The sequence below is a fragment of the Anguilla anguilla genome, chromosome 4, assembly GCF_013347855.1.
Source record: "Anguilla anguilla isolate fAngAng1 chromosome 4, fAngAng1.pri, whole genome shotgun sequence".
Taxonomy (NCBI): domain Eukaryota; kingdom Metazoa; phylum Chordata; class Actinopteri; order Anguilliformes; family Anguillidae; genus Anguilla; species Anguilla anguilla.
In genome coordinates, this window is record NC_049204.1 from 45,909,140 (window position 1) to 45,922,917 (window position 13,778).

The 13,778-nt window shown below is 40.7% G+C and overlaps 1 long non-coding RNA gene across 1 annotated transcript; it reads right to left on the reverse strand.

Moving 5' to 3' along the window:
• Positions 1-1,324: 1,324 nt before the first annotated feature.
• On the reverse strand, positions 1,325-9,413 carry LOC118225160. Its single transcript, XR_004764778.1, has 3 exons — positions 9,216-9,413; positions 3,833-3,868; positions 1,325-1,395 (listed from the first exon to the last, which is right to left on the reverse strand). It is a non-coding gene; the product is annotated as an uncharacterized LOC118225160 (long non-coding RNA).
• Positions 9,414-13,778: the final 4,365 nt, after the last annotated feature.

The following is a 13,778-nucleotide window of genomic DNA, read 5'->3' on the forward strand; positions in this document are numbered from 1 at the left end:
TGATTGACAGGAGTGACATTACCTCCTTCATTAGGTCCTCCTCCTGCCAGTCCAAAAAGATTTTAAGAACAGCATCATACCGTAACTTGACTAATCTATTTTACTTACAATGGAAATTGTGAAGCCTTTTATTAAAAATAGTATTTTCCCAGTTTAACTTAAACCAGAGAGATTTTTCTCCTCTGTGTTGTTCTGTGTCACATACTGTACTTTGAATATACATTTCTCTAGAAGTATTATGTATTTTGTTATCACAGAATACAGAACTTTTTGTCTCTCAAAAATAAAAATCCTTTTAAGGGGATAGTTTAGTTATTAAATATCATTTTAGTTTTCATGTATGATTTCGACTTTCCCAGATAGTTTGTGTGTGATGAAGAATATTTGAGGTACTTACAGAAGTTTCTGGAAACCTACCAGCTTTACAGTGGGGGGTATCATGGCATTCAGTGGTGTGAGGTTTAAAGCAAGATTGTGCACTTGAGGCAACTCCAAAGCAGCTTGTGCAGGAACTATGTTTAAGTCTGAGAGGTTATACAGATTTTGCCATTTCCACTAAGCTGTGGTCAGCTTATGCGTTCTGCCAAGTATACAGAGAATATAATAATAATAATAATAATAATAATAAAAATAAGAAGAAGAAGAACATTTTCTATTTTCTCTTATCACGAAAAAAACAAAAAAAACAATGCCAGATTGTTACAGTATATGTGTGTAAATGTAAATCAAGGCCCCTTTTTATATATAAAATAGGTAACTTCACTGAAAACTATACCACTTTAATGAAAAGTTGAAATAGAGCCCCCCCTCAATGCTGCTTTCTCATAAGAGAAAATACAGTTTAAAAAATCATGAGGATATACAGTTAAAAGTCTGCCATGTTATTACACTTTTTAATGAGTCCTTAAACTTTTTACTTCTAAAAAAATCACTTCAGGAAAGCTAATACTGAACTATTAACTGAAAAATAGTGAACTATTCTCTTGTTAAAAATATTGCCCGAGTGATTACCTGGATATAATGATATTGCCAATCACGCTGGGGGTTTAATCTTCCACTGAAAACAAATTCTGAGATGCCGCCAAGTTATGGAATGGAATGAAAAAAATATCTGAGGACTCTGAGAGGGCAGAGTTCTCCCAGCTTGTGCCAGTATGCAGCTCCAGCAGGAATGCCAGAAGACTTTGGGATAAAATGGGATTTGCATGATGGTGGGGGTAATGTGGGGGTGGGGGGGGGGGGGGTTAATAATTGAATGAGTGCTTTGCTGTGTTTTCATCTGGCAGGTCAGTCCTTTATTTTCCTAGAGTGCTTTTCATTCAAACTCCCCTTAATCCACGAGATTCCGAGGATCTTGGCCGTCAGCCCCTCCTCAGTCATTTCCTGGCTGTTTACCTTTGGAAAGGGGGGGGGCTATTTAATTCATTATTGTTGATGAAGACCTCCTCGCAGCTCAGAGTGGCCCCTATTCATCACTGTCACGGAGGAAGGCGAGCACAAACATCCAGCGTGCAGATCCACGGTTGAGCATGAGCCGTGATGGCAACCGTTTCACTATGTTTATCCATTTATTGCTTCATTCTGAACTTGAAATTAATATATCCCCAAGAAATCAGGCACTACAACTGTCAGTGAATCAGGAGGATTTATTGGGCACCATCACGGACCGTGACATCACCACCGCTGCAAAGCTAATCTGGGCATTTTTTTTTCCTTTTTTTTTTTTGGTGGGGTCGGTTGAACACCCAATGGTCCTGGGCTAATTTGCTACTATGATGAGAGTTATAGATCTATAGCCTGGCATTTAAGCTTGTTAATTCAGGAGGCTGAATCCTGTGCACCTTTCCCATCCATATATATACAGTGTCAGGAAGGGTGATTGTGCACCGTCCCTTCAGCACCCAGGTATTCCCGCAACATGGGAGTAGAGCTGCAGGATCATGGACAGCGCCAACTCCACTCACACACAGGGTGATAGCTCTGGCTCGTTGCAATTAGTCCAGTTGCTACCCATTATTTAATTGTTGGGCCTTATAAAAGGTCCCTGCTCTCCAGGCCAAGAGGAGCACTTTAATTCATAGTTTCTGGCATAATTAAAGGTGCAGGAATATATAGGATAATATATAAAATTGGAAGAACAATGAAGAGCACCTTGTGCCAGATGTCTTGTGAGGCCTATGTACGATTCTGAAATATTCATGACACAGAAAACTATTCACTGTATGAGCGTATGTGTGATCTAAGGCCAAGGGAATATTCATTAATAATGTGAGTGATGAAAAATAAAGGGTTAAAATGATGTATTTTGGATCAGTGGGTTTGAGGGGAAAAGGTTGCTTTGAATTCGGATCAATCAGACAGTGCCAGTTGCAAATTAGCTGATTATCATGAAAATGTAAACTGTTCTGAGTGGCCGTGGAAAAAAGAATTTGATGAAGCAAGGTTTTATGTTGGTAAACCCACATTTGTGAACTGAGCTTTCTGTGTGCCAAGTTACAAAGTGAGCCAGCTTTCCCCTAGTACATTTCTAGAAGGTTTCTGACACACTGGTCCTGCTACTGTGAGGTCACCTGTCCCTGGGGAGCACAGAAAAGATTTGCCACTGTCAGGGGGACTGAAACTTTAATTACAAACCTAACTGCCTCAGTGATTTCAAAAGATACACGATCCCTACACGTTCAATGGCAGCCTTTATCCATATTGCCTCGGGGGAATGTTAATTATGCATTGAACAGAAGTTACCAGAAATTGCATTTTGAATCGTGAAAGCCATTTCTCGGCACTTTAATAGCCGTTTTTTTGAAAGGGATAAATAATCTGGTTAGTCCTTTTCTGTAGGTGAATTAATCCCCTTGTATCGGACATGAAACATGATAATAATAAAATACTACTAATTATTATTATTACATTTTATTTTATTATTTGGTCCCAGTTGTATGAGATGTCTTAGACTTGCCACACGGCCCTTTTCTGGAGCAGGTCTTGCATGTTAGTGGGCTCTTAATGCAATCCTCTTTAGCCAGGTAACCTTTATACAACCAAGTTAAATATGAAACTGTGTTATGGAAGCCATGCAGAAATTTGCAGTGGCATTTGTGCATCTGAGACCAAAATGTGAGGTGATGTGAGGTGGCCTGCCCGCACCCCCCCCCCCCCCCCCCCCCCCGCCCCCCCATGGCCCACTCTGAATGCAGCAGCCCAGCTGTGATGTTGACTTTGTGCCACTGAGGATTGTTAACACAGTGCTTGTCCCTGTTTATTACCTCCTCCTGCAGTCTTGCCCTCTTATCACAGGAGCAGAATAGACCTGCTCTCTCAATATACTTGCAAATACGGGCACTGAGCACAGGGAAACACGGAATTGAAATGCTGAATGCTGCACATATGGTTGGGCGCCTGTTCTGGTATATTCAAGGAAATGTTAACTTGTGTTTGTTTATGAAACAAAGAAACACACTTAGACACTTTTAAAGATAGATGATGTAAAAACAAACCTTGTTTTGCTACAAAAAAAAAAAAAAATCAAAATAAGGGACTGCGATTTTATTTAGTTTTGCAAAATATGAAACTATATTTTTCTTGTTCCTTTACCTGGGTGCCTAAGACGGGACTAATAATCCTTTTTCTTTTTATTAACTGGCCTTTTGAAAACATTTCATATTTTTGCTGTTTCTTTATAACTGATCAATTCTCCTCTTGGAGCATTAGGTGCAGCATGCATTGTAATGTATGAATGTGTGCCAGCTACAGAATCCACTGCAGTCAGGGTCTCTCAGCAGAATCAGCCTCATATTTCTATTTAGTGTACAATGGGGTTTGCAGAGAAACACACCTGAATGCTTTGCTGAGTGCTTCGCTGGCCTTGACACTGAATTAAAGGCAAGGAGAAAAGAAAGATGTCAGCAGACATAGAGAAAGCACCTGACAGAATGCAAGATAATTACACTCTTCATGAGTCACAAGGTTATGTTTTCCACACAAAAAAATCATTATTTTTGAGTGCAATTCTTTATAGGAAATTTATATGAGGGTGCTTGAGAAATTTTTGATTAAGTGTGAATTGAGCAGTAATTCTAAGATAATCCCCAAAAACATTTGCAAGAGAGCTTTCACACACCCCCTCCCCCTCAACCCCCAACCCCATTATGAGAAAATAAATCCTTATTCTGCAGTCGCAAATATCTCAGTTGGGCTGAAGTGCATTGTGAGACTGCATTTTAAGCAGCGGCTGTTTGGAGTAGGATGGTAGGTGTGTGGCGGGCCCAGTTCCAGCCCTGTGAGCGGTTTGGACAAAGGGAATGTTTCTCAGGGCTCCATCAGTCACGCTCCCAGTCCCTGTCCAGCCCATGGCGATTGGCTCTTTCCTCTGGGGAGGAAGAAAATGAGCTCCCAGCAGCTCTGTTCTCCTGCCCCACATATTGTACAGTGCACTCAATACCTGCTTTGAAAGGCTCATTGATCTTCAGGGGCACTTTTGTCTCAGATGCTAATATATTCGGCTGATGGTCCTGCTTAGTTGCCCATCCTGAAGAAACCGATGAGTAAACATTATGGATCTGCTTTCTCTGACGCCTCCATAAGTTCAGTAGGACAGAATTGGAGAAAAAAGAGCAAACAAATGATCCATAGTCAGGGCAGACAGAAGTGTGCGCGTGTGTGCATGTGTGTGCGTGCATAGCGGTGTGCGTGCGTTTGTCTGCGTGCGTGGGGGTGTGTGTGTGTGCATGCATAGGGGTGTGTGTGCCTGTTTGTGCGTGGGGGTGTGTGTGCGTTCATGGGGGTGTGTGTGCGTGTTTGTGCTCGGGGTGTGTGTGCATGTTTGTGCGTGGGTGTGCGTGTGCGTGCATGGGGGTGTGTGTGTGTGTATTTGTGCGTGGGGGTGTGTGCATGTGTGTGTGTGCGTGGGGGTGTGTGTGCATGTTTGTGCGTGGCGGTGTGCATGTGTGTGCGTGGGTGTGTGTGTGTGTGTGCGTGCTTGGGGGTGTGTGTGCGTGCATGGGGGTGTGTGTGCGTGCGTGTGCATGTGTGGTGGTGCGTGTGAGAGTGCATGTGCTCGTGCGTGGAGGTGTGGGGGAGATAGGAGTGAATCTACCACTGAGACATTAGGGAGATAGAATGTGAATTGGGACTGATGATGATGATAATGCAGATGATGATGAAATTCTAACTCTGCGCAAACCCTGTGATTCTCTGGGTTTGCTGTTCCAGTCATTTGCCTATTTTACTTTTGTGCCTATTGAACCTTGTCTGTACGAGGCGCATGCATAACACAGATATTTCACATCAATGCTTTCAGCAGACCCAGAGCTACACAATCACCAGAAAAATGTAAAACGTGGCGCCTAACATTTGGTCACAGATCCACGAATGTCATTTCTGAACGTTTTAAGATTTTTTTATATAAATGTTACCTGGGTTAAAAGGATCAGATTAACAGAATCCATTGGAATGTGAGCCCTGTTCCTGAAAAATGTGTTAACGAAAAAATTCTACATGACTGAAAAAGCTTTGTTAGGGTCTTCTTTAACTGAACGCCAATGAAAACAGGAAAGGCTGCGAGCTCCCATCATGACATTCAAAGTTACACTCCCATGGGTGTTTTCACTTCTCTGCTTCTACAGTTATGTATGTCCTTGGTTAGGTTTAGCAGCTCCCGAACAGAAAGGAATGTTATTCTCTTTTTTGAAAGAGAGCCAGAGGCATGGCCATCTTCACTGACAGTGGATTTATAATGCAAAGGTGCATTGTCCGCATTCCTATGACTTGCTTTAACTACCACTTTTAATAAAACCAATTAATAATTAAAAATAATACAGTGTGACAAGGGACGTGGCTGTTTCAAAGGCACCATATGACAGTCAGTATAGCTTCATGCATTGATTTTATGTTCACCGTTTAAACATTTCTCTTCCTCAAGGTCTATACTGTTACACAAAAGTGTTAACACCTTGAAATAAAGTCAATGAACTGCCACCAGTATTGGGGAGGCTGAAAAAAATGAATTCAGGACCTCCAAAAAGTACTGAAAATCTCTTTGGAGATTAGGTTAGAGAAAAAGGTCTTGTCTGCTTAGAACAGGACAGGTAACATAATATGAATATTCATGAGTGGTGAATATTCATTTAGATTCCTCTCAAATTCCTTGGAATAAGCATATTCTCCTGAAAAAAATACAGTAAGATTTTCTTTGTGCTTCATAGGTTCATGACCCTCTCTCTATTTGTATGTAAATATGCAGGGAAAATCAGCATTGATTTAATAAGGAGCAAGGACAAATTCAGTTGGTTCACAAATACACAAGTGCACATTGCCTCTCTCTCTCTCTCTCTCTCTCTCTCTCTCTCTCTCTCTCTCTCTCTCTCTCACTCACACACGCACACACACACACACACACACACGCACACACACACACAAGCCTATCATACAACCGCAGTAGTAGAAATAAATCCGGGAGCACCACACTGTGTGACAAATCCAGTCTGTATAAACTTTCCTTACGATGGCCTTGCGTGCACGCGTGAGCCGAGCTGCGATGCCTTTTTAACTTGGGTTTTACAGAGTAAAGCAGTGACCTTGCATGCCGCTCAACGAAAATAAATCTCATTTGTGTTCATTCTGCCTCGTTCCAGATGCACGGGCGGGAGGCATAGATGGACGAGCAGGGAACTGTAACAAAGGCAGTTTTCATTGTGTTTCGCTCGCTCCCCCTCTGGTCTGAGATGACACATAACAAAGAAAAACTAAAATCACTGATCTTTCCTCTGTCTCTTCCAACCTGCAGAAAGATTAGCGGGTCTTTGTGTAGGGTTCCCCGGATGGCAAACGAGACCCTCGGCCAGCCGTTTTTGGGGGAGGATGCAGAGAAGCGAGACTGCGTAGAAAAGCATATAAACGTCCCTTTATTTCACCAGATTCTCTTTGTTGTAGAGAGAGATTGCGTACCAATTAGCACTGAGAACCGGCTATCGCGGCGTCCTTGATCACTCGTAGAAAGGCTGTGACTGAAATACAAAGAAACCTGACAGCCTGGGGAGTGTGTGTGTGTGCGTGTGTGTGTATGCGTGTGTGTGTGAATGCCTGTAGGTGTGTGTGTGTGTGTGCGCGAATATGCGTGTGTGTGTGTGTGTAGGTGTGGTGGGTGTGTGAATATGGGTGTGTATGTATGTGTGCGTGTGTGTGTATGCCTGTAGGTGTGTGTGTGTGTGCGTGTGTGTGCGAATATGCGTGTGTGTGTGCGTATATACGTGTGCGTGTGTATATGCGTGGGTGTGTGTGTGTGTGTTCAGTGCAGGGGGTGTACACGTGGGCACACAAGTGAGTCGGAGTGACAAACCTGAACCGCAAGGCCTATAGCATCTCCATTATTCAAGAGCATTCTTGCTTTAATTCATTGGTGTTGAAGAGGCAGTGGAGGCTGTGGGCTTTGTGCCGAGGATGTGCATGCATATGCAATGACCTTGAAGCTTTTCCTGCTCGTTTTGATCCCCACCCCCCAACCACCCAAACCTCTGAGACACATGAAGAACCGCATCTTCAGCCTTTTCATCTTCAACAGAATCAACGTATTCCTTCTACTTACTGCACAGTGCTGAAGAGTTTTTGAGTATAGCCTTAAAGATTTTATATAATTCATATAATATACAGCACCCTCCATAATGTTTGGGAAAAATGCTTTTTTATAATTTGGCTCTGTACAAAATTTAAGATTAGAATAGTTTTTATTGAAGGGGCATTTTTATGCAATTTGGTTTAACTGTTGTACCCCCTGACAAAGGGGGAGAAAGATCAGAATAGTGACATCAGTGGTGTTTCCTCATCAGGACCTTTATCTGGACTCCTTTCAATAAATTAACATTTACATTTTCCAATAGTTCAAATTTCCATTGAACAGGTACACCATGCTACCCACAATCAGTTTTTCTTTAGAGTGCTCCCTTAGCTCACAGGTTCAGATAAGCAATGTCACAATTCAAATGAAAACCACCATTACTTTTTGAAGTACACTGTCACAGGTAAATAATATCACAATACAACCCGTAATTTAACTTTTAACTTTCACACCCCATTAAACCCCTGAGGTATGTAACAGAATCTTTACTACTTTACATTCTGTGTCGGTTTGAAACAATTAATTTCCCAAATTTTCACTTCAAAATAATTGCATTCCCAGTGATGAAACTATAAATAACTGTAAGTAATATATAAACTGCATGTTATTACAGAAAATGATCATTAACACTAAGAACATAAAAAAGGACACCATTTTCAAACTGTGGTAATGAGACACCATGTACATTTCACATGGACCCACAGTGACACAAAATGGCTGCAGTGGGCCAGTACGCTAACATGTATAGCAACCATGTATTTCCCGATCATATGCCATTTAGTAATAAACTATAAATGAGGGCAAATAGCGCACATGTAAACTGCGAAGTATTACAGTACACAAGCATTAGCACCGATAACACCAAAAAGTAATACTGTTTTACCTGAGTGACACTAACTGAGCTAGCAATTGATGTGGCAGCTCAGTAAGCTAGCACATTTTGCTAATCAGCTAAGTAGCAAACATGCATTCTCCATAATACATCAACTCCGTTAGTATTTCCCCATGGTAAATAATGTCTACTATTGTTTTAACGTCATTAACTGTGGAAAAACTAAAGAAGATCAACGCCATGACACTATCGTTGTGTTTCCTCATCCAGATCTTTATCTGGAATGAGGAAAAAGACCACAATCCCCTCTAGTGTATGGACGAAAGTATTAGGCATCGATCCAAGGTTAGTATAAATAGGCTTTCTGATAGATAACCAACATGAGGAAATTAACTGGAAATATGTTTCCGCGTTTTAACTTTTCTTATAACAGTAATGGATTTGTAGTCGTTCTACCATAGATTATTAAAGTTTTCTACAATTCCACTGAAGTTCTACCAGGTACTTCTGAGAATTGTCATATGAATTGGTTTTACATTATGGTTTTAAACTCACAGTCACTTCATGAATTTAAAGGTTCTTATTACTGTATGTACAACTGTAGTTAAAGTGATAGCATTATTTAACTTGTCACATTACCATGTACTTTTGTGTCCTATGTTTTTTTATTATACAGTTACTGTGATAAACCTCATTCACCCAAAAAGGTCTGACAAATCTAGACATACAGCATGATCAGCTGAGAGTTAGCATGCATTGTCTGCAGTGTCTGACCTTCAGCAGCCCAATCCCATCAGGACTGTCTCAGTGAGCTGTTTTCACCACGTGTTTGGGGGTGAGGAACCTGTCAGACAAAGGGCTCAGTCAACATGTATCCTTTACTTTGACTTGCAAGTAAATGCAAACATTTGAGTTTTGCTCCATGAACACAATACGGTGAGATAATTTTGGTGATAGCTGATAGCAATTCATTGTGCACCAAAGTACAGAACAAATTCCTACTTTTGAAATATGAATTTCCTTACTCTGCCTTGATATTGATCACAAAATATATTAAGTTCTGAATATAGCCAACCAGGTCCACAGCTGAAGGCTAATGCTAACACACTCTAAATATCACAGCATGTCAAAAGAAATATACAACTAATCATGCATAACTACATTGTGTACACTAGTGGTAACGAACCCTGTTCCTGGTGATTTACCATCCTGTAGGTTTTCATTTCAACCCTATTTTTTGCATACCTCACTCTACTACATGGCAGCTCAACAAGATTGTTAAGGTTGGAGTGAAAACCTATGGGATGGTAGATCTCTAGAGTGAGGGTTGGTTACCACAGGTGTACATGATGGGGCAAAAAGTTTCAGTGTTGGAAAAAATCCAGGGCTTTCTAGAGGTATTCCAGCTAACACAGTGTTCTCACAATGTTACTGAAATGTTTTGTCAAGGTTATAACATTGCCTCAACACTGCAGCAATATTGTGAGAACGTTTTGAGAATGAGAACAATGCTGCTGTAATCTCTCGGCTCCATAGTGCTATGGCCTAATAGTGAAGAAAACTGGCTCATCCAAAATCAAAATAACCGTTGTTCTAATACTTTCCAAAGATCCTAAACACAATCATAATCTTGCCTCAACCCACTTACCATTTTCTTAACCCTAAACCGAACAACTATTCTAACCCTAAACCCTATTTCGAAATCTAGGAGTCATCTGAAAATAATTGATTTTTCGACTCAGATGGATGAGAAACTAGATAAGAAATCATGAATTCGAGGAAATAATGCAATTAAATGTGTTTGGTGTCTTTTATTTCAAAGAAATTTAAATTTCACTGAAACAAGATCAAAATATACAAGCCAATAGTGTCAGACAATCTAACATATCAGTCATCTGAGATATTAGATTACGTTTATGTTTAGGGGCTAGGAACCAAAAACGCCGCAGCCTGATCCCACCCTCTCCCCGGCCAGCGCCAAATCAGAACAGCTGTGTTGGCAGCCACTGCTCCCTCATTGTGGAGATCAGCACGTCAAAATTGCAGGTGAACAACAGTTCGAGCTCCTGTCAATCATGCAGGGTCACATGTGCACATGGCCTTCATTTCACCTTTACTGCTGTCAAGCAGAATTCCTGCAGGGAGTAGAGGGGATGGCAAGAGTGATGCAAACAAGCCAATAATGGACAGGTGGAGGAGGCTCAGGTGAGACATCAGCTGCATTTTGCAGTTTCCTCCAAAACATCATATTCTTTCAGCAGATAAAATAAAATAAACAAAAATAAATATAAAAAAGAAATAAATAAACAAATAAGTATTTTTTTTAAAGTAGTAAATAATAATACATTCAAAATAAACCTTCTATGTTTTCATCAGTTATCATTTACTGCGGCACCAGAAAAAATTATTTCTTGTATTCATAAGGATCCTGAGGCTGTGCTTGTTAGTCATTTATCGCAAATGTAGAGAAAGACTGAGAGGGAAAGAGAAAGATGTGGTAATTATATACCACGCAATACTATACTGTAATTATGCACAGTGTGTGCGCATGTGTGCCACTGATGTTGGTGTTGTTTGTGTTATGTGGCGTTGTATTATGAGCGTCCCCATTCACTGCCTCGCCTTGTGATTCCGGGCCAGGCGTGGATTCCGCGTAGACAGTGATCACTCCCATGGTTTTCAGTGTCTTTGTTTGAAGTGTGAAGTGCTTCTGTTGTCACGCAGTCACAGGATAATGAATGATGGATTCATCGGTGAATAGATGGCCAGGAGTGACTAGGATTCTGTTGACGGGTAAAGATGGGATCATGTGTGCAATGGGAGCCGGTTTGGTGATCTTCTAGACAGCTTCTCTCAACATCTCACAGGGGCAGGGCGACAGCTTACCCAGGACTGAAAACACAGGTCCATGTTTGTCCTTATTGATGTTTTTGGAGCAGATTAGACTGCTGTGTCAACTGCTGACTAGACTCCTGTTTTTTTTCACATTAAGTCTTCCCTAATTATAGATTTAATTAAAGGAATTCATTATTGCAAAGGAAACCCTCAGATCTAAATGCAACGAATTTACTCAAAACAAGGACCGAAAGATTACAGTTATGTATTCAATAGCTACAAAGAAAATGTATTTGCAGAAATAAATGACTGCTATTGGTTAATCTTTTTGCTTTTGTTGTCGTTATGTAATACTGAATGCACCCTGAAAAGTATGTGTTCTTCAAAGCAGAACATATCAAAAAAGCACTCAACTACTCTTCATGTAAATTTATATTTTTCAGACAACAGAAACATTTTATGCAGTGTAGCATTAACCTTGATGTATACATAGCACCGAGCATGTGGTTAGCTATTCATTGGAGTTCACACCCTCTTTTCATATTCCACCATGTAAAAATGTTTTTTAATTGTTGTTATTTTCTTGTCCACAGCAAAGATATTTTAAGATATTAAAGACTCATTCTGTATGTTCTATGTGCATTAAACTGGCTTCCTCATCAGACTGCACAAATTCTTGTGTGAAAGTGACAGTGCACTGAACCAGAGCAGAACCTTAATTTCTTTTCAGGTTAAGTGCCCCCATCTTCCACCCAACCCCCATTTCCAATTTAGTCAGGTTTGTCATATCCTCCTGAGAATTCCACCCATCCATTATCTATACCCACTTATCCTGGTCGTGGGAGGTGCTGGAGCTTAACCCAGCATGCATTGGGCAAGAGGCAGGAATACACCCTGGATAGACACCAATCTATCATAGGGCTCACACACCATTCACTCACATACTCATACCTATGGCCAATTTAGAGTCTCCAATTAGCCTGTGGGACTGTGGGAGGAAACCGGAATACCCGGAAGAAACCCACGCAGACATGCGGAGAACATGCAAACTACAGAACATGCAAGGCCCCAAGCCGAGATTCAAACCCAGAACCTTCTTGGTGTCAGGCGACAGTGCTTTGTTTTTTACAAAGATACATCATGTAAGTGAAAGCATTCTCAAAAACATTTTGTATTTTATTTTTACTGAATGTCCCTTGTAGTGCAGGTTTCAGATTCATGTTCCCTACAGAGGACAAAAATTAACTTCCAAAGGTTATCCTAGGGGTGAATACGGGTACTGTTTTAGTCCCTCCAGGAAATCGCAATCTTGCGAGCGCAATAATTATTGCAAATTCAACCAAACTCCGCAATATTTCTCAGCATTAAATGTCCAAATCTAGAGCATGCGTTAACACATATAAAAAAATGCGTAGCAAAATGTGTCTGTAGGGGCTGCGGTCATAAAGAAATGCATGACAAAATGGTTAGGGAAAGCGATCATAAGTACTTATCTGTCACAGGAGTCTTCAATAACGTTGAATGGTGATACACTTTGTGAATACATTTGTTCTCTGATAAAACAATATCTTTGTTGGCAGACGGCTCCTTCGGACAATCTCTGTTATCAACACTCCTATCTAGCATAATTAGCAAGCATAGCCGTAGCTCGACCTGTGTAACGTTACTTGTTGCTCCGCTGAGAAAGACCGCTCATCACTGCATACAACTTGGTTTACTCTAAAAGTCAGTTCGGAAACTTTGTATTAAAATAACTCCTCATTTACAGTTAGCAAGGCTCTTCTACCTCTCCTCTCATCATCAAAACAGACAGCAAAACAGGAAGTGACAGGGTTTATGGGAAATGTGGTCTTATCATGAGAATTAGGCTACCAATTTGTAACTTTGGTTCTTTATGTTCAGAAAATTTAAAAAAACTAAAATATTTCCAGCTATTTCTGTGATATGCAGTATGCTTATTATCATAGGAAGTGATTACATATGACTTTCTTCATTAGGTAGTAGTTTTTAAAAAATCGCAATATTTTTCCTCGACTTGCAATTTTTGCCAATTCCCGCAATTTTACCGCAAAAAAATCACATAAAACATAGCAAATTGCATCGCAATTTCGAGAAAAGCCGCTGCAAAATCAAGCATTTTTGATCGCAACAATCACTCTGCGAAATCCTGGAGGGACTACTGTTTGTTCTGCACAGAGGAGGAGGTTCTACACTGCGTCAAGGGAATAATATAAAACAGACCCTAACCCAAACATAGTCCAGCTCATCAGGACTGTGAAAGATGTGCCTACATTTGCATGAATTACCTGGAACAAAAGAGGGAAGGTCAAAGAGCAGTAAATGCTTAAATTAGGTAAGCAGTATGTGTGAACACAAAGCCTCACATATGGTAATTCCACATCCACTTTGAAGACCAACCCTGGTCGAACTGCAACATGAATATTTCCTTTCTCATAGATTTACCAGTCGGTCGGTCGCAGAGCTACATACTGTATGTCTTCC